Source organism: Carlito syrichta, unplaced genomic scaffold, assembly GCF_000164805.1.
Source record: "Carlito syrichta isolate Samal-C Ts95f unplaced genomic scaffold, Tarsius_syrichta-2.0.1 Scaffold304779, whole genome shotgun sequence".
Taxonomy (NCBI): domain Eukaryota; kingdom Metazoa; phylum Chordata; class Mammalia; order Primates; family Tarsiidae; genus Carlito; species Carlito syrichta.
In genome coordinates, this window is record NW_007248875.1 from 213,090 (window position 1) to 235,715 (window position 22,626).

The following is a 22,626-nucleotide window of genomic DNA, read 5'->3' on the forward strand; positions in this document are numbered from 1 at the left end:
TTTGCACACACACGCACACACACACGAGTGTGTGCACATACACACAAACAGAGGCATACACATATAGGCCATCTAAATTAATGAGAAAATAAAAATTAACCACCAGAAATAAACTAGGAAAATAGATATTCACAAAATCAATAAGATATGAAATCCTCATTTTGAAATACATACATGCAAATTAAAATAATGAAATAATTTTCACCTATGAGAACACTAAGTATGTTATATACTTGTCAAATTTTTGAATTGGCAAATAATTGCATATAGACAATTATTATCAATATAATAAAACACATGCAGACTTTTTGGCTTTTTATTTAAAATAATTATCCTAGGTCCAGGTGCAGTAGTTAATGCCTATAATCTCAGCAATTTCAGAGGTCAAAGAGGGAGAATTGATTGAGGCAAGCCTAGGAAACATAAGGAGACCTCATCACTACAAAAAATGTATAATAAAAAATAAATAAACAGGTGTGGTGGCACATGCCTGAAGTCTTAGCTACTTAGGATGCTGGGATTGCCTGAGTTCAGAAGGCCAGGGCTACAGTGAGCTCTAATTGTACAGCAACACTTCAACCTACAGAGCAAGACCCCAACTCAATAAATAAATAAGTCAATAAAAAGTAGGTAAGTAAATAAATGAATAATTTATCTTACATAAGTACAGAGAATGCATTCAAAATTATGCAACACTGTTTTTCTTTTTTTCTGACAGATATATTGCAAAAACAACAAAAAGGTTATCAATAGAAATGGGTGCAATTAAAGAAGTGATTAAATAAGTTATGGTACCTTTATAAAACAAAGCACCATTAACTATATGCTTGACATGTAAAGCAAAACAATAGATTGTAATATGTCGTGTTTGCCGGGTCTATGTGTAAATAGAGTTTTTTTTGTTTTTTTGAGTTGGAATCTCACTCTGTCGCCCAGACTGGAGTGCAGTGGCCGCTCCCGGCCACCGCAGCCTCGGCCTGCTGGGCTCCGGCGATCCTTCTGCCTCAGCCTTCCGAGTAGCTGGAATTACAGTAAATAGAGTTTTGAATGATTTATATTCGTTTCTATTTTATTGTAGATTAAAGGACATGTTCAAAACTGCTTAAAGATGAAATTTTGAATATTTTAAAATTTGAATAACAAATAAATAAGTAAATATGTTGAATAACAAGTCATTTTTGTATTCGTATTTATTTCTTAAGAGTTAATTTATGGAAAAAACAACTTAAATAAGAAAAAGATGTGTTCTCCTTGTGGAGATCTTTCACCTCCTTGGTTAAATATATTTCTAGTTATCTTAGCTTTTTGGTTGCTATTGTAAATGGAATTGAGTTTTTGATTTGATTCTTAGCTTGGTCACCATTGTTGCAATACAGTGCTACAGATTTGTGTGTGTTTATTATGTATGCTGAAATGTTAAAAACTCTGATGAAAGAATTTGTAGAGGACACAAGCAAATGGAGAAATATCTCATGCTCATGAGTTGGAAGAACTAATATTGTTAAAATGATCATACTACCCAAAGTCATCTACAGATCCAATGCAATTTCTACAAAACTACAAATGTCATTTTTTTAACAAAATTTGGAAAAAACAATCCTAAAATTTATACGGCACCCCAAAAGAGCCAGAATAGTAAAAGCATCTTAACCAAAAAGAACAAAGTGGTAGGCATCACATTATCTGATTTCAAATTCTACTACAAGGCTGTAGTATTCAAAATAGCATGGTACATGTACAAGAGCAGACATATGGGCCAATGAAACAGATCAGATAATCCAGAAATAAACCCAATTACCTACAACCAACTAACCTCTGACAAAGCAGACAAAAACATACACTGGGGATCGGACATCCAATTCAACAAATGGTGCTGGGAAAATTAAGTTAGCTACATGCAGAAAAATGAAACTTGATCCCTATCTCTCCTCATATACAAAAAATTAACTCAAATGTCAGGCTTGAAACCATACAAATTCTAGAAGAAAATCTAGAACAAACTCTTATAGACATTGGCCTAGGCAAAGAATTTGTGACTAAACCCCCTCCAAAAGAGAAAAAAATAACAATAAAATAAAAAATAAACAAGTGGAACTTAATTAAACTAAAAAGCTTCTGCACAACAAAAGAAACAATAAACAGCAAACAGGCAACCTACAGAATGGGAGAAGATACTCACAAACTATATATCTGACAAAGGTTTGATATCCAGAATTTACAAAGAACTCACAGAAATCAGCAAGAGAAAAGCAAATGACCCTATTAAAAAGTGAGTGAAGGAGATGAACGGACATCTCTCAAAAGAAGATTTGCAAATGGCCAACAAGCATATAAAATTGCTTCACATCACTTATAATTGAAACTCAAATTGAAACCACAAGTAATACCACTTTATACCAGTCAGAATAACCATTATTAAAGAATCAAAAAACAGTGGATGCTGGCATATATGCAGAGAAAAGGAAATGCTTATATGCTGTTGGTGGAAGTGTAAATTTGTACAACCTCTAATTATTTGATATTTCTCAAACAATTAAGAGTAAATCTACCACTTGATCCAGCAATTCCACTACTAAGTATCTACCCAAAGGAAAAGAGGACTTTATATAAGACAGACACCTGCACTCACATGTTCGTCATGGCACAATTCACAATTCCAAAGATGTGGACTCATCCTAAATGTCCATTAACTGATCAGTGAATGGATAATAAAAATTTGGTATATATACAAAGTAGAATACTATTCAGCTATAAAAAAGAATGAAATAATGTATTTTTCAGACACTTGGTGGATTGGATAACATCATCCTAAGTGACCTAACTCAGGAACAGAAAACCAAAGACCGCATGTTATCACTTATAAATGGGAGATAAACTAGGGTGCACAAAGACATAGAGAAAGGTATAATGGACACTGGAGACTCAGAAGTGGGAGGGGGAGAAAGGGTGGAGACAAGAAATCACTTATCGAGTGCAATGTGCACTGGTAGAAGTGGTGGGTACACTTAAAGTCTTTATCAAAAACTATTTGTACCCCCTAAAGCTATTGAAATAAAAATACACAAATAAATAAAATGACTCACTCCCGCCACAAATTTTTACTTTTTTTTTTTTTCCATTTTGTTACTTGTTCTCTGAAAGGGTTTAGCCACTTCATATATCTGTTAGCAGATATGGTGTTTAATTTAGGGTGTGATGGGATTGTAAGAATGTTGTTGTTTAAATATTTGAAATAGTTGAGCCATTTTTGTATCGGGGAGAAATGAAAATAGCTATTGTTACTGAGTATAGATAACAGAATTTGCATGGTGATCGGAGCGTTTATTTTCATAACTAATAACATATCATATACTCAAATTCCAGACAAACCAAAGTTTAAGTGTGAACAATGGAACAATGCAAAATTAAAACCATAAATAAATAATTATAACTTTCTATCTATGGACAGATAAGAAAAAGAGTTAGGTTGAACTGATGATTTTTATTACCAATATGAATATTAAAATATATTTCATCACTAATCAAAAAAATACAAATTAAAATATTAATGATATATTTCACTTACAAAATCGGTTGATATTTATAAAACAAATATAGTTACACAGATCTGGACATTGTGCAAAAAGGGAAAACAAACATCATTTACATATACTTTTGGAATTTCTGAATGAGTATCACCTTACTGGAAAGAAATGCATCAGTTTGTAACAAACTCTAAAAAAAGTATACATATATTGATTCAGAACTTCAAAGTAGTGATAAAATAATATCTTATTTAATATATTAATTTGGAAAAAGAAGTTAGGCAGCTGGAAAAATAAACCAAGAAGAACACTCATGAAAAAAGTAACAAAAGAGATAACTGAATTCATGAAGTTACTAAAATGAATTTATATCATATTTTTAAAGAAATTGTTTTCTCTCTAACCTATAATTTAGTACATTCTGAGTTGGGAGTTAAAATTAATATCTAAGATTGACAAACACGTTAAACTTTTTAAAACATACAAATAAGTAAAAACAATTATACTCATGAACTTGAAGAATAAATTTGAAAATTTTGTAGAAGAATCACAGATATGGAACAAGGTAATATATTTGCAGACTGAAATTAGTAATACTGTACTAATCCTGTGTTAGAAAAATCTGATAGTGACATATGATATTGTGTTAATCATAGTCTATGGAAAACTACAAAAGATGTTCTCACATAACTGCTGATTTGTAGCATACCTTTCCGCAAAATATATACCAGGCACTTAAAATGTTACTTTTATATTCCATGATCTTTGATACAATAAAAATATTTCACAATCATAGATCTCTCCACTGAAAATAATAACAAAAATATTAAACTTAAAGACTACTTTATTAAAACCTTCTTTTTTTAAGAAAGCAGGATATATTGAGAGGACAGAAAAGCACCCACGGTGGGAGGGAACCCAAAGGGGTTGCCCATTAAAACCTTCTTATATCAAGTCTGGAACTTTAAGAGAAAATAAAAATAAACAGAAGTACATGCTGCATTAGAGATTATTTAGAAAGACAGTGATTCAGGATACATAAAAAGGCGGGCACATTTGTCATAATAGAAATTATATTTTTAGCTTTATTGGTTAAATACATTTAAAAATATAAATTATAATTTTTTTTGAAAGCAGGATTTATTGAGAGGACAAAAAAGCTCCCACTGTGTGAGGGGAACTGAAAGGGTTGCCCAAATTATAATTAATAATCCTTAGTGGTAGCCTATATTCAGACCCAGAGTAGAGGGGGTTTGCATTTTGTTTAGTATAGTATCGTGTAGTAAAATATAGTCTAGTGTGGTATTACAATACATTTTATAATTTGAGTTCTCTACTGGTCAACAGCTTGTGAATATTAAAGGCATTAACTTATACTTCCAGATACGGCTGTATTATTAGTTTATACCTGATGACTCAGAACCATAATAATGACATCAATCTCCTCTAGCCTACCCCCTTTATTTATTTATAAATCATGTTTATTTTCCCACACACTTTATTCATTAATGACAATGAATCAAAAACCTTTCTCTCCTTTGATATTTGTTCCCATTGATTCTCTTAACACCTGCCTACTCCGTCTTTTTGTCTCTCACCTCCAAATAACTTCTCCATTCTGCTTCAACCCATCACTCACATAGCAACCCTGGTCTTTGTCATAATCTTTAAAGTATTTTTAATTTTTGATTAAGAAATGCCAAGAAAAACATAAAATAAAAACATTAAAAATAACAAATTTAGCCACACCGAAAAAAAAATTATTTATAATTAACATAAAGTGCCATTTATTAAGGATACATAGGAATTAATGAGTAAAATTAACAACTTTCACAAATGGGTAAATAGTATAAATAGATGTATGTATAACACACAAAAAACTACAAAATAATTAAAATGTGAAAATATGCTAATTCTCGGTGATAATAAATGAATAAATGAGATGTAATTAAAATAAACTGAAGATCACTCTTTTTTTTTTTTTTTTTTGAGTTGTAGTCACTGCACTCTGCTCAGACTGGAGTGCAGTGGCCGCTCCCGGCCACCGCAGGCTTGACCTCCCGGGCTCCGGCGATCCTTCCGCATTCACCTTCAGAGTAGCTGGAACTGCAGGTGCACTACCACACCCGGCTGATTTTTTTGATTTATTGTAGAGATGAGGTCTCACCAAGTTGCCCAGGCGGGTTTCGAACCCACGGGCTCAGGCAATCCACTCGCCTCAGCCTCCCAAACTACAGGGATTAAAGGCTGAGTCACTGAGCCCGGCTTCTTTATTTTTTATTTTTTGAGTAGGAGTCTCTAGGTTGGTCTCGAACTCAAGGGCTCATGCAATCCATTCACCTCGGCCTCCCAAAGCACAGGATTACAGGCTGAGCCATCGAGCCCAGCAAGGGGTAATATTTTCAACTATTTCTAGTTAAGTTTGATGTTGGCTGTAGGTTTGTCATATGGCATTTGACAATTAAGTTCATGAACTCTTCTTAGAAAAAGTTCTACATCCCTCTGTGCTGAATATCATGATAGTCATCTTTGAAATACTACTTTGGGGAAGCTATGCACCAATGTCAGTGCCTAGTCCACCCAACAATGCAATTTTGAAACTCTTCTTCTGTAATGGCTATCAGAACTGTTATTGTATTACCTTTGAAGTCCTGGATATCCTCAAAATGTCTTTCTTTCAATATTTCCTTTATCTTTGGGTAAAGAAAAAAGTTATTGGTGGTGAGATCAGATGAAAAGGGAGTGTGTTCCAATATAGTTATTTGTTTCTTGGCTAATAACTCCCTCACAGACAGTGCTGTGTGAGCTAGGGCATTGTCGTGATGCTAGAGCTCCTTTGGGACCATCTTTCACACACTTTTCTCATGCAAAGATTTTCAGTTAAGATTTTCTGTTTTTTTATTGATGTTTATTTGGTCTACTATGTTTCTTACAGTCAGCTGACAGTTTTGATGCACAATTTGATGAAATTTTGCAATATTTTTAAGCAGTTCTGGTCTCTACAGCCGTCCTGATATATCTTCATCAGTGATGCTTTCTCTCCCCTAAGAATAAAATTTAATTCATTTGTACACTGCTGCTTTTTTCATGGAATTGTCCCTGTTAGCTTGGACTAACATGCTCCTGATGTCACTTCCACTCTTGCCAAGTTTGACAAGAAAGGTAATTTTCGTTCATTGTCAAGCTCTGACTTTTTTTGACAGCACACAAAAACATTCAACGATAATGAATGACATTTAGAAAGACATCGCCACATTTCAACATGATCACAGAAGTGATGTACTGATTGACTAAGGTTATGAAATCTTACTGAGTTGTTTGTACAGTGCTGCTAGCATAAGTGCATGGTGGCAAGTTCATGAACTTAATTGTCAAAACCCATATATGGATCTCATTATGAGATATCTTCCTTCAATGTCTATTTTATTTAGGGTTTTCTTTTGGATTGTTTTTGTTTCTGTTTTACTATGAAGTAATGCTGAATTTAATTGAATGTATTTTTTGTATCTATTTAGATGTTCACATGGTTTTTATTTTTGCTCTGTTTATGTAATGGATCACATTTATTGATTTGCAGATATTGAATCATCTTTTCATCCTTGAAATAAAACCCAGTGATCAATGGGTAATTTTTTGGTATACTGAATTTGGTTTGCTAGTATTTTGTTAAGAATTATTGTATCTTTTTGCTCATTATGCTTTGGCTAATCTGACTCTTTTTGGTTCCATATACATTTTAGGATGTTTTTCTAATTCTGTGAAAAATGGTTTCAGGAGCCATAATCTTACAGGTGCCAGTTCTGAAGCTGCCTGAAGCATACCCACTTCACCAGGCAGGCAGAGCCACTGGTGAAAATCATGGAATTGGCAGAGCCCCATGGAAGGGAAGGCAGAGGGACTTCAGATGGCCCTGGAAAAAACAATGTATGCTCCTCATGGCATTAAGTTTCATGACATGTTTATCCCGGATGTTTGTTAAAATTGTATTCACTAAACACTCTGTTTTGAATGAAACCCAATTCTATGGATCAACCAAAACTAGACATGACGTCCAAAGGTCATTAGTTAATGATCTTCTTTTATACAATCCTCTAACCAAAATAAGGCAGATTTCTGCTTCTCTCCCCCCCAGCTGAGACAATACTTGTTTCACCCTTTTATGAGAACATAAAGAAATCTTTCCCAGAACTGAACACAGCAAGACAGGCCATTCTAGAGAAACATTAAACAGTTTAATTATTTTGTAGAAAATAGTTTCACTATTCCACCTTTTCCTCATAGAAGCACTAGAGATATTAAATCATATAGACAAGTTATTTTTATAGTGAAAATCGATAATTATGTTGGATATAAAATTAATAATAGAATATGGTGGGTGCCTAGAGGGAAAAGTAGTATGCAGAATTTAGATTGGTTTAACCCATTTTATCATATACTGGTGTTTATGATAAGAATTTTGCTAGATGGTTTTGGATAAATGGACACAGGATCAGAGCCAGTGAGGTTTCCGCCTGGGAGCAGATAAAACGTAGTGAACCTCTGATTATGTCTGAAAGGCTAAAATCCTGTGGGAACAGAAATAGAAAGTATGTGTGAAGCAGGACACAAGATATGGTGTTGGTTAATAGTATATAAATCATAGATGATATAAAGCATAAGTAAGATAAATAATAGAAATAGAAAAAATTATAGATATAAAATTTTAAATAAAGTTAAAGTATAGAATAAGTTTTAAAGTATAGAATAGAGAAGTTAAGATGGAATAGAGAAGTTAAGAAACATCCCTTAAAGGAAGTAAAAAAGACTTGCCTTACGTCAGCAGGTTTCATACCTTAGGGGCATAAGCTAATATTTGCTGCTATAGTTGTAAAATATTAAATAGATGCATAAGCAATATAAAGTTAAAGGTTAGCATAAATAGTAGACATTTTTGTTTAGAACATTAAAGATTAAAAATCAACTGAAGAGGTCTTGGATATCACATGTTTTAAATTGTAACTAGTTGGAAAAATATACGTGTAATGTTAAGATTATGCCAAAAAGAGCATTATAAATATAGCCTCATGAGCAATAAAGTTTTGCAGTGATTGCCTCCTCATCGAAGGTGTGTGGTCTCTGTCTATCGCCACTTCCCTCACCTTCCCTTCGGGCCCGACCCACTGGAGCAGGTCTCTGACAAAGTGGCATTGATAGTTTGATAGAGGTTGCATTGAATCTATAAATTACTTTGAGTAATATGGTCATTTTAATAATGTTTATTATTATCTCAATGGGTTGTTTCTCCATTTGCTTGTCCAAATTTCCTCTGTAATTTCTTTAGAGTTTTGTAGTTCTCCTTGTAGAGATCTTTCACCTCCTTGGTTAATATATTCCTAGGTATTTTAGATTTTTGGCTGCTATTATAAGTGGAATTGAGTTCTAGATTTGATTTTTAAATTGGATGCTAATGGTGTATAGCAGTGCTACTGATTTGTGTGTGCTGATTTTATATCCTGAAACTTTCTGGATTCATTGGAATACCATGCAACCCTTAAAAAAAAAAAAAAGACGTCCTTTGCAGAAACATGGATGTAGCTGGAGATTTTCAACTTAAGTGAACTGACTCAGAAACAGAAAACCAAACACCACATGTTCTAACTCATATATGGTAGCTAAACTATCACAAAGATGAAATTAATACACACAAGGAATTCAATAAGGGGGGAGAGGGTTCAGAAATGACCTACAGGTCACAGTGTTCATTATTTAGGGAATGGACTACCTGCAATCCAATACCCACCACTCCATAATATGTCCGTGTAACAAATTTGCATGTGTGCTCCCTGAATCTATAATAATAATTATAATAACAAAAAAAATTTTGCATGTATATTCATCAGGAAAATAAGACTGTGGTTTCCTTTTATTGTTGTGTTCCTGCTTGATATTGGTATCAGTGTGATACTGGCTTCACAGAATAAGTTGGGAAGGAATCTTTTCTTGATTTTTTGAATAACTTCAGTAAGAATGGTACTAACTCTTCATTGTAAGTCTGACAAAATTTGTAAATTCATCTAACTCTGAGCTTTTTAAAAAGCAGTATTTGTTTATTATTTTATTTTATTATAGGGGTGTGGGATACAAGTGGAGATTAGCTACATAAGTAGACTGTGTGGGGGTGAAGTTTGGGCTTCCAACTTGCCCTCTCTCTCCCTAGTAATGTACCACATACACTTTGTGTTGTCATGTGTCCCCCTCTGGGAGAGAGTGGATTTTTTTTTATAGCTAATTCAATTTCTTTGCTTATTATTAGTTTATTCCAGGTATCAATTTTTTTCTTGTTCAATTTTGGGAGGTTATATATTTCTAGGGATTTATCCATTTTCTCTAGATTTTCCAGTTTGCTGTCATTGAATTGTTCATTATAATCTCTGATGATCTTTTGTATTTCTATGCTATGACTTATGTTACCTCTGTCATTTCAGAATGAATTTGTGTCTTCTCTGGTTTTTTCTTTGTTAGTCTATTTAGTGGTCTTTCAATTTTTAAAAATCTTCTCAAAGAAACAACTTTTTGATTCATTAGTCCTTTTTTTTTTCTTTTAGTTTCAATTTCATTTAGTTCTGTGCTGACCTTTGTTATTTATTTTCTTCTTCTAGATTTAGGTTTGGATTTTTCTTGTTTTTCTAGTTCCTTGAGGTGCAAGGCTAAGCTGGTGATTTCTGATCTATCCTTTTTTATGTAGGTATGTAATGCTAAACTGTTTCTGTTGTGTCCCAGAGGTCTGAGTATGTTTTGTCACCATATTCATTTGTTTCAATGACTTTTTAAAATTATTATTTCTGCCTTACTTTCATTGTTTACCCAAAAGTCATTCAAGAGCAAGTTACTCAGTTTTCATATAGTGGTGCAGGTTTGAGACTTACTCTTAATGTTGATTTCTAATTTTATTCTATCCTAGTCTGAAAGGATGCTTGATATGATTTTGATGCTTTTTAAAATTATTGAGACTTACTTTATGGCCATGCATACAGTCTAGTTGAAGATTGTTTCATGTGGAGAAAATAAGAATGTATATTTTGCAGTTATTGAGTAGAAAGTGTTGATGATGTCTGTTAGGTCCATTTGGCCTACAATCAGATTTAAGTCCAGTGCTTTGCTAATTATCTGCTTTTATTATATATCCAGTGATGTCAGTTGGGGTGCTGAAGTCAGTAACTATTATTGCTTTGCTATCAGTATCTTTTCTGATGTAAAGTAGTATTTGCTTCATAAATTTGGATATACCAATATTTGGAGCATATGTGTTTAAGACAGTTAAATCTTCTAGTTGAATTAAACCCTTTATCATTATATAATGTCTTCTTTTTCTTTCTTCATTGTTTTGGTTTAAAATCTGCATCACCAGATATGAGAATGGCTATTCCTGCTCATTTTTGATTACCATTCACATGGTATCTCTTTTTTACTTTGAGATACCAGGTGAATATTTTTACCCATTTACTTTGAGTCTATAACTGTTTTTGGTCAGTAAGTAGGTCTCTGTAGGCAGTATATGGTTAGGTCTTGTTTTTATCATTTTTCTCAATTAAGCAGGGCATTTATAAAATTTACTTTCAAGGTTAATATAGATATGTGAGAGTTTTTTTCTCTTGCCATAGTGTTTTCAGCAAGTTTTCTTGTGGATTCAAATATATAGTTGCTTAATAGGCTTTGTGAGCTTTGTACTTGTGTGATCTTTTATGATAGCAAGTATTTTATTTTCAAGTTTACAACTCTTGTGCATCTCCTGTGGAGCTGGCTTAATGGTGATAAATTCCCTTAGTGTTTGCTTGTCAAGGAAGGATGTTTTTCCATAATTTATGAAGATTTGATTGACTGGATACAAAATACTTGGTTGGCTTTTTTTCTTTTTTTATTTGAAGAGGTTCAAAATAGTACCCTATTTTTTTCTGTTTCATAGGGGTTCTGCTGAGAAGTCTGCTGTTAGTCTAATATCTTTTTGTTTATAAGTAATTCAACACTTCTCTCTTGCTATTTTTAGGTTATTTTCTTTCATTTTGACTTTCGAGAATCTGACAATGATATACTTTGGTGAGGTTCTTCTTGTGGTATATCTTGTAGGTGTTCTTCTGGCTTGTGGTATCTGGATTTCTAAATCCCTCTCAAGACTAGGGAAGTTTTCTTGAATTAGTTCCTAGAATATATTTTCCATACTTTCGATTTTAACTTCTTCCTCTAAAATGCCTGTGAATTGTAAGTTTGGTCACCTTACATAACCCCATATTTTTGGCAGGCTTTTTTCACTCTTCTTAATTATTTTTTTCTTTATTATTTTCTGACTGGGTTAATATGAAGGTCCTGTCTTCCAAATCTAGGATTCTTTCTTCCACATTGTCTAGCCTTCTGCTAATGCTTTCTACTATGTTTTGTAGCACCATCATTGAGTGTTTTTAGTTTTTCTTTCTTTTTATAAAATGCTCTCAATATCTCCTTTCACTTCTTAAATTGTTCTGCTAATTTCTTTGTGTTAGTTATTAGTTTTTCTTGAATCTCATGATTTTTTTATTTTTTTGTTTTTTAGAATAAATATTCTAAATTTGTTTCCTGAAATTACTGGGATTTTGGTGAGAGTCTGTTGTTGAAAAGGTTCCCAGTTTATCCAGCACCATTTACTGAATGGTTTCGCCTCTCCCTAGTAGTTGTTTTTGGAGTCTTTGTCAAAGACTGTTGGCTGAGAAATTGAGGCATTGCTTCTGGAATCTCTATTCTGCTCCATTGATCCATATGTACCAATATCAGGCTGTTTTGATTATTGTAGCCTTGTAATAAAGTTGGAAGTGTGATACCTCCTGCTTTGTTTCTTTTGCTGAGGATTGTTTTGGCTATTCATGGTAGTTTGTAGTGCCATATGAATTTCTGTATTGTCATTTCTAGGTCTGAGAAGAATGATGTTGGTAATTTAATGGGTATTGCATTGAATCTGTAGTTTGCCTTTGGAAGGATGGACATCTTAACAGTGTTGATTCTTCCTATCCATGAACATGGAATGTTTTTCCATTTGTTTGTGTCTTCTTGGATTTCTTTGAACAGTGCTTTGTAGTTCTCATTGCAAAGGTCTTTTACTTCTCTGGTTAGGAAAATACCAAGGTGTTTCTTTTCTTTTCTTTTCTTGTGGCTACTGTGAATGAGATTTTGCTTTTAATTTGCATCTCTGCCTGCCTGTTTTTGGTGTATAGAATGCAACTGGTTTTTGCACATTTATTTTGTACACCAAAACTTTGCCAAAGTCCTTTATCAGTGCAAGCAAGTTTTTGACATAGTCTCTTGGATTTTCAAGGTATAAGATCATATCATTAGCAAAGAGGGATAACTTGACTTCCTCTTTTCCTACCTGGATATCCCTGATTTCCTTTTCTTGTTTAATTGTTCTAGCCAGGACTTCCAACACAATGTTGAACAAGAGAGGTGATGGTGGGCAGCCTTGTCTTGTTCCAGTTTTCATGGGAAATGTTTCCAGTTTCTGTCAATTTAGCAATATGCTAGCTGTGGATTTATCATAGATGGCACTTACTATTTTGAGGTATGTTCCTTCTATACCTAGGGGTTTGAGGATTTTTATCAGGAAGGGATACTGGATTTTATCAAAAGGGTTTCTGCATCTAATGATATAATGATGTATTTATTTACATTTATGGTTTTGCAGATGTTGAACCAGTCCTGCATCCTGGGGATGATGCCTGCCTGGTCATGGTGGATGATTTTGGATCTGACTTGCTAGAATCTTCTTGAGAATTTTTGCATCTTTATTCATAAGGGATATTGGCCTGCAGTTCTCTTTTTTTGTTGGATCTTTATTTGGTTTGGGTATCAGTGCGATGGTAGTTCTGTAAAATGATTTGAGGAGAATATCATGTTTCTCAATTGCCTGGAATGCTTTCAATAGGCTGATCACATGCAGAAGATTGAAACAGAATCTGTTACCACCATACACAAAAATTAACTCTAAATGGATCAAAGATCTAAAAGTAAAACCACAAACTATAAGAATCTTAGAAAATACAGGAGACACCGTTATGACAATTGAACTGGCAACCAATTCCTGATCAAACCCCAAGTACCTATGCCATAAAAGACAAGATAGATATGTGGAACCTCATCAAACTGAAAAGTTTCTGCAAAACCAAAGAAACTATCAAGAGAGAGGGGAGCCGGTCCACATAATAGGAAAAAATATTTGCCAAATTATATTTGACAAAGGCCTGATATCTAAGATCTACAAGGAACTCAAACATGCCAAAAGGAAGAAAACAAACAGCCCCATTAAAAAGTGGGCAACATAGCCAGGCTCGGTGGCTCAGCCTGTAATCCCGCACATTTGGGAGGCTGAGGTGAGTGGATTGCCTGAGCCCGCGGGTTCGAGACCCACCTGGGCAACTTGGCGAGACTTCATCTCTACAACAAATCAAAAAAAATAAATAAAACAATCAGCCGGGCGTGGTAGCGCATGCCTGTAGTTCCGGCTATTTGGGAGGCTGAGGTGGAAGGATTGCCGGAGCCCAGCAGGTCGAGGCTGCAGTGGCTGGGAGTGGCCACTGCACTCCAATCTGGGTGACAGAGTGAGACTCCAACTCAAAAAAAAAGTGGGCAACAGACATTAATAGACACTTCTCAAAAGAAGATATATGGGCAGCCAACAGACACATGAAAAAGTGCTCAGCCTCACTCATCATCAGAGAAATGCAAATCAAAATCACATGGAGATACCACCTAACCCCAGTAAGAATAGCCATCATTAATAAAACAAACAGCAGCAGATGCTGCCGAGGATGCTGAGAAAAAGGAGCACTTCTACACTGGTGATGGGAATGCAAACTTGTGTAGTCTCTTTGGAAGACAGTGTGATGATTTCTGGTTGAATCATATGAAAGTGACCTTCCATATGACCCAGCAATCCCCCTATTGGGAATATACCTGGAGGAACTCAAGTCATTCTATCAAAAAAGATAGCTGTTTGTTGCAGCTCTAATCACAATAGCAAAAACATGGAACTAACCATTCTGCCCATGGAAGCTGTACTAGATAAAAAAATATGGTACGTATACACAATGGAATATTATGCAGCCACAAAGAATGACACATATATGGACTTCTCAGCAACTTGGATGGATTTAGAGTTGATCATACTCAGTGATCTTTCTCAGAAAAAAACAACAGAGTACTATGTGTTCTCACTCTTAAGCGGACCTTGAACAATTATCATAATACTGTAAGAAAGGAATTGGCACTAGTGGGAAACTTCCAGGGGAGTCGGTGAGACAGGCAGTTGAGGGAAACTGCCAGGGGAGGGTGGGCCACACCTCATCAACAAGAGTACTTGCATAATGAACATTTGTATACCTAACCCTGAATTGTACCCCACATCTTTAAAATAAGGAAAAATAACAAAACAATATTTCATTTTTCATATAAACCGAAACAATTTCAAGAGAGAAAATTCTGAGAGAGAAATTGGGATATTATTAAATATACAGCACAAATTGGTTTAATCCAGGACTGTCCAAGAAAAACCTGAATTTAATGTTATTCACCAATAACGTCATAAGCCTCAACCATCATTAAATATATGTTTCTATAGTAAAGTACTTGCATAAAAGCGTTGCCACTGCAGGGCTTTTTGTGATGTTGTATAGAGCATTAAGCAATCCCAAATATGCTGGGGCTGGCAGTTAGTAGCAGAAAAAACAAACAAACAAATCCCATTATTGCTTTCAAATGACAGTTACTCCACACATAATCAATCTACCCGTGTTGTGATGTGTTTGTTTTTGCTGTGTATTACAAGACATTATTCCTAGAAATAAAGTTATTAAATAGTCAAAAAAAGAAAAGAAAATTTAATGTTCGCCTTTGGAGGGGTAAAACTCTGGTTTTCCATACTTTCAGAGTTGTTTGGTTTTTTTCTCATCTGTTTTAGCTATTGTGACTAATCTGTATGAGATTATTTGATATGCACAACCTGGGTATGCAGACTTTCTTTAGCATTGGTTCTAAAAGCTATGTAGTGGGTATATGGCCTGGCTCATCATCTCTTGTGAGTCTAGGGAGGCAAGGGAGGCAAGTTTCTAAGGAGAATTATCTTGCTTGTTGGTGTTCTGTACTATGTTGGCAAATTATCTGTTCCTAGTGGGATTGCTGAGTCGAATGGTAATTTAATTTTTAATTATTTGAGAAATCTCCATGCTATTTTTCATAGCAGTTGAACTAGTTTACAATCCCACCAACAGTGAATGGGCATTCCATTTTTCTCTGCAACCACACCAATATCTATTGTTCTTTGACTTTCAAATGATAACATTTCTGACCAGTGTGAGGGGTTATCTCATTGTGGTTTTAATTTGCATTTGTCCAATATTAGTGATGTTTAGTATTTTTTATATGTTTCCTCTCTCTTTGATGAAGTCATTTAATTTCGTGTGTGTTGAGTTGTTTGAGTTCCTTGTAGATTCTGATGCTATTTCTTTTCATTTATTTATTCATTTATTAATTTATTTAAGTTTGAGTCTCATTCTGTTGCCCAGGCTGGAGTGCAGTGGCACTCTCACGGACACTGCAGCCTTGACCTATTGGGCTCAAGCTCTCTTTCAGCCTCAGCCTTCCAAGTAGCTGGAACTACAGGTATGCACTACCATGCTAGGTTAATTTTTTATTTATTGTAGAGACAAGGAACTGCCAAGTTTCCCAGGCTTGTCTCAAACTCCTGAGCTCAAGCAATCTGGTCTCCTCAGCCTCCCAAAATGCTGCGATTTCAGACTTGAGCCACTGTGCCCAACCTATTTCTTTTAAAAATAGTCTTTTTTTTCTATTTTGCTACAATTCTATCTGAAGACTGACAAATCAGTTTTTACTCTTCTTATTAATAGAAGCTATTTGACTATCTTTTAAAAAATGAAACTTATTAGCCGGGCTCGGTGGCTCAGCCTGTAATCGGGCGCCTTTGGGAGGCTGAGGTGAGTGGATTGCCTGAGCCCACGGGTTCGAGACCCGCCTGGGCAGCAAGGCCTCATCTCTACAATAAATAGAAAAATCAGCCGAGTGTGGTAGTGCATGCCTGTAATTCTGGCTACTTGGAAGGCTGAGGCGGAAGGATCACCGGAGCCCAGTAGGTCGAGGCTGAGGTGGCCGGGAGTGGCCACTACCCTCCAGTCTGGGCAACAGAGTGAGACTCCAACACACACACACACACACAAAAAAGAAACTTACTGATTCTGAAGAAGGATATAGATACTTATCTAAATTTTTTAAAATGTCATTTTCTGATATGAATTAAGATAATAACCTTCTTCTCATCCTCATTCTTACTTTATTTTTCATGATTATATTGTAAATTTTTTATACATTTCCAACAGTGTGATTATCTACTTATTAGCTATGCTTAATTTTAAGGTTCTTAATATACTTTGTTAAAATATTTTTAAAACATTTTATATCAACTTACCCTACCATGGATAATGTGTATAAAAGTCCTTCAAAAATGTCGTTTAGAAAAAAATCAAGTTATTGTTTTAATATTTTAATATGAGAAGAGTATTTATTTTTACATTGGTGACTTTTAACCTATAAAGTTTTCTATTTATGTAGAAAATATTTCACCACAAAGAGATGAAAAATATTTACTTCTGGGTTTTCACAAATCTTACTTATCATTATTTTTGAGGGGACATGCTTTAAAATGTAAGGATGGATCAATTGATAGGTAGACAGATTGATGAACATTTTGGTTATTTTTACTTATGGCAAAGTCTATTTTTGTCTTGTCTATTATTTGCTTGCATAAGATAAGCAAATTGTAAATACTAATTACTAATTTACTATTCTCCTTATAGTAATGAAAGGTTACTTTAATTATTCAGTTTTATGATATTCTTAGTGTTTATTTAAGCTACCATCATTATTGTGTTTTACAAAATATTCTTAGCTAATCTTAGCTATTTCCTCCTCTATATGAAATTTAAGTTCACAATGTTTACTAGCGTGTCATACCTCAAGTTATTTCAGATGTCTTCTTCATGATTATTTTGTATGTTTTTTATATATTTCCTTGTATACATAGCATACAAGGTCACAAACTTATTACTCCAATATATGAGATGAGCTTTCATTTTTACAAAAGCATATTTTTTATTTGCTTATTATTCAATCTTTCAAACTTTCACCTATTTACATAATTATCCATCTACTTGGGGAAAAATGTGGTAAATATATGTTACATATTTTTTCTCTATCAGAAGTATCATGTCCTATAAGGATAGGGACTTTACAATTTGCTTAAATCTGTCTGTAGCCTATAAAATAGTGGAACATGGTAAAACCAAGTAAATGTTCAAGAAATGAATTAACATGTAATTGTAAAGGAAAGTTGAATGGCAGTTAAAAATAGTTTTATTTTAAGAGATATCAGATTTTAGTCCTAAATAATTAATATGAGTTAAGGATGTCAGTTAGGGGGAGAAAAAAAAACAAAAAAGAAAAGCAAACAAACAAACAAAAAAATGAAGAGAATAATGTAAGTGAGTCATGGACAAAACAAGCAGTGCTCATGATAGCATAAAACATTGATAGATCTTAATAATGAACTTCTTGAAATGAATTTTCAAGGGTTCTTTGAACTTCTTCTATCCGGATGCTTAAATTTGGCAAGACCTGGGAAAATTTCCATAGGTATTCCCTCAAATAGGTTTTCCAAACCTGTCACTTCCTCTTCTTCCTCAGAACACTCATAATCCTTAGGTTTGGCTGTTTTACATCCCGTGGGTTGAACATGATGTGCCTATTGTCAGAATCTGAGATTTCATTTTATCCATAGCTGGGGTTTCAAAACACTAAAAGTCAGCTTTCAAATAACTAGAGTGGGTCCATTCTGCCATAAATACAACATATAAGTAGTCTGAGTCTCTAACAAAAAACTGATTTAATTCTGGAAGACTTTAGATAAACATTGATCAATCTTCTTGACTCTAGTCTGGGATCTATCTTGTTCAGAACATCTGTTTTCAAAGAAACAAGATGGTCTTGTTTCCTAAGTCTGTCTTGTAATAGAATTAAAACTTCTGAATTAGGAGCTTAACTATATGCAAACAGCCCCATTACAAGGTGGGCCAAAAAATATGAATAGGCACTTCTCCAAAGAATACATATGAGCAGACAAAAGATACATGAAAAAATGCTCAGTCTCACAAGTCATCAGAGAAATGCAAATTAAAACTATATTTGGATACTACCTAACTGCAGTCATGATGACCATCATCAATAATTCAGAAAACAACAGATGTTAAAGAGGATGCAGGGAAAAGGGAACACCTCTACATTGTTGGTGAGAGTGTAAACTAGTACAACCTCTGCAGAAAACAGTGTGGAGATTTCTAAAAGATTTAAAAATCAACCTTTCATATGACTCCACAATCATCCTGTTGAGAATATACCCAGAGGAAACTTGAATCACTCTACAAAAATGATACCTGCATACACATGTTTGTTGCAGCATTATTCACAATAGCAAAAAACTTGGAACCAACTATGCTGACCATTGAAAGAGCACTGGACTAAAAAAACATACATGTACTCAATGGAATACTATGCAGCCATAAAGAAAGACAAAATTATGAACTTTACAGCAACTTGGATGGATTTAGAATCTATAATACTGAGTGATCTATCATAGAAACAAAGTGTCACATGTTCTCACTCATAAGCAGATCTTGATCAATTATTATAATACTATAAGAAAGAGATTGACAGTAGTAGGTAACTTCTAGGGAAGAGGAGGTGCGCTTGGTAGTAGTGGGAAACTGCTATGAAGGGAGAACACCTTATCAACAACGGTGCCTGCATAATGAACATTTGTATAACTAACCCTGAATTGTACCCCACATCTTTAAAATTAAAAATAAAACAAAACTTTATTAATCTGTATAAATTATGTATAACAATGTTCATATAATTGAAATGTATTTAATACACTAAATATTCCACTTTACTAGGTTCTAACAAAATAATTCAAAGGTACACAAAATTTTGCCTTCTAGTTATGAGTAGAATATTTTCCAATTTTATTCTATTTTTTCTAAATATATAAAGGTATATTTCATCATTTATAACATTTTTAATATTTGCAAATTGACTGCCTAATTAGTTCACAATCATAGATTTAAATTTATTATTTTTCCCTTAAAATTCTAAAGACTTTCTTCAAACTTGCCAAGTTTTTACACACCTCGGAATTGACCTGCAAATTTTGTAATATTGGGTCAGAATTTTTTAGAATATAGTTAGATTTTAAATCACATATTTGAAAATACTTTACTAGCCAAGGCTTTTTGAAATTTAGCCTTGTATTTTTTTTCATTTTCAATAAATCTATAGTTGATTTTGTGTTTGATACATCAAAGACCCTCACTTCTGATAGGTTAAAAGAATAGTGACAAATCTATTTACCAAAAATGAAAAGTACAAACATACAGCTAAACTTTAAACATAACATTTAATATAAAAGTTCAGTAGAATAAATCGTACTTTTATATGTGAATCCCTAATGAACCTGACTATTGCATATATAAAATTTCAAGCTTGTAAAACATAATCCTTTGGTTTCATAGCTGAAATCTTAATTAACAAAGCACATTCCTTTTAACAAATCTTTTTCAATGCAAAAAAGAAGAAAAAAGTAGGACTTTCAATAATATTTTTATATTTTAATATTATTTTCAAAACCAATGTGAAAACATACACAATTTTATACACACACGAAAATCTACAACGTGTGTACTATTAGGCATCATGTGTTTAATAAAAAAGCCTTTTAAAAAAAACGTAACTTCTCAATGAAATGATATTTAAAACTCATTCTAAATTTGAAAAGTCACTTTCAGTCATTGACTTATGATCATAGATTTTAATTTTTTTCAAGCAAATTCATTATATAACAACAAATTCCACATTGTTATTATTGTGTTGGTAAAAGTAATCTGTGAACTCGTGTTTCTCAATATTATTTCTAATGAAAAGCATATTTAATGTTAACTCATGTCAGATCAATTTAGTTTCTAAACTTTCAGATTCTTCTTCAAATAATGTACTAGTATGCATGGTCAAATTTTATATGCTGTTAAGTTTGAGAGCTTAGTCTTCTTTCTTCTCTTTTCTAATATATCTGTGAGAATCTTTAGCTCAATTTCATTTTCTCTACTAGGGTCTTATTAAACTCTTTTCCCAGAAAGTTCCCCATTTAATCATCTTTGTAATGTATCTGTTGTCAAGAAATATATTCTCAGAAATTGCTTGATTTTAAAACTTTCAGTGAAGCAGTTTGCACATAATTCAGCCTATTGTTTTAGCCAAATTGTCAGTAAATATCACCTCAGATCATACTGATGTCATGGATGAACTATACTTGTCCCTTAGAAACCACAAAATTTCTACAGCCTTAAAGGTGCTGAGCTCTACTGTATGTATTTCTACAGAGGTGAGCAGAAACATCTATTACGCACACTCAATCACTCTCACATTCACAGTTATTTTCTATTTACTCTTCTTTATACTTATATTTGCTTTGTGTATACATCCAACTTTCATTAGTCATATTTATTTCACTTGTTAGTGTTTCCTGAGTGTGAGTCACACCACATCCTTTTAAAAAAAATTTATGACTCTTGAGAGCAAACAAACATTTTATCTATTTCATTGTTGTGTGACATGATAGAGTATACGAAAAATATTGACACAAAAATAGTATATCTTTGAACATGCTGTGTCTTGTTTGAAATATTCTTTTTTCATTTGCCTCATTATTTGATATCTTAAAAAATATTTTCAGATGTGTAAAACTTTCCACAGCTAGTAATTTGGATAAGGTCCATTTTGCATGCTTCTATTTCAGTCCAGATTTATATTTACCTTTTTGCTATTATTCTGCACTGTAATTTTAATGTGTTTCTCCCTCAAATATCTTAAGTATCTTGATGAACTAGGTAGACTTACTTATCTGCAATCCTGGAACTAACACAGTAACTGGTCACATATGTTAACTCAATAAATATCAGTTTAGTGCATAAATAAATGATGTAAATTTGATACCATTTCCCAGAACTTTTATTTATTCTGTACCACCGATAGAAAAGCACAAAATGATATTTGAGACATAACTCTGGTAAGTACCCTTTTATATTTTTCTAATAGCTATAGCTTTTATAGAACATGAAGAAAGACTTCATTGTCAAAGATATGTACAATTTAGACATTTTTATCTTACATTTTAAAAATAAACAATTTGGAAAACATAAAAAGGTTAATACATTTAAATTTTCGCCTTTCTTACTTTTCTGACAGCTCTCTTCAATACTATACTCAGCCATCTAAAATTCAAGCCAAAAACTTCTTACGTTAAATTACATTCAAACTAGTAAATGAAGAAGTATTAAAAGAGAAACTGTAGCTTAAATATGAATAATTTACAAATGTGATCTTTTTGTCTTTTGCTAATTAAGAAAAAAATTGATTAAAACCTTAGCATATTATTTTATAAAATATATAGCTATTAAATTCATTTTCTCTCTATAAACATAACCATATCATTACAGATACTATCAAATGAAGAAAATTATCAAGGATAAAGAGGGACATTCCAAAATGACAAGTATCCATGAATACAGAAAAATTCTTAGTTAACAACTCAACAATAGAGCATAAAATACATGAGGTAAAAACTGATAAAGCTTCACAGTGTAATGGATGAAATAATTATAATTGGACATATCAACACATTGCACACTATTCTATTAATAATTGGCAGATCGTACAGGTTAAAAAAAAGAATCAGTAAGAATACTGACAGTGCTATCAATACACTCAATTGACATGGTAAGCATACATAGAATAATTCACAAATATGCTCACAATTTTGACAGTGATTTGGTTAAAATAGACATATTTTTTGAAAGACACAAATTACCAAAACTCACACAAGGTTAAATAGATAATCCAAAGAGGGCTATGATAATTTAAAACTGAATGAATAATTAATAGTTTTCCAAAACAAAAAAGAACAAATTTTTCAGGGGTAAATTCT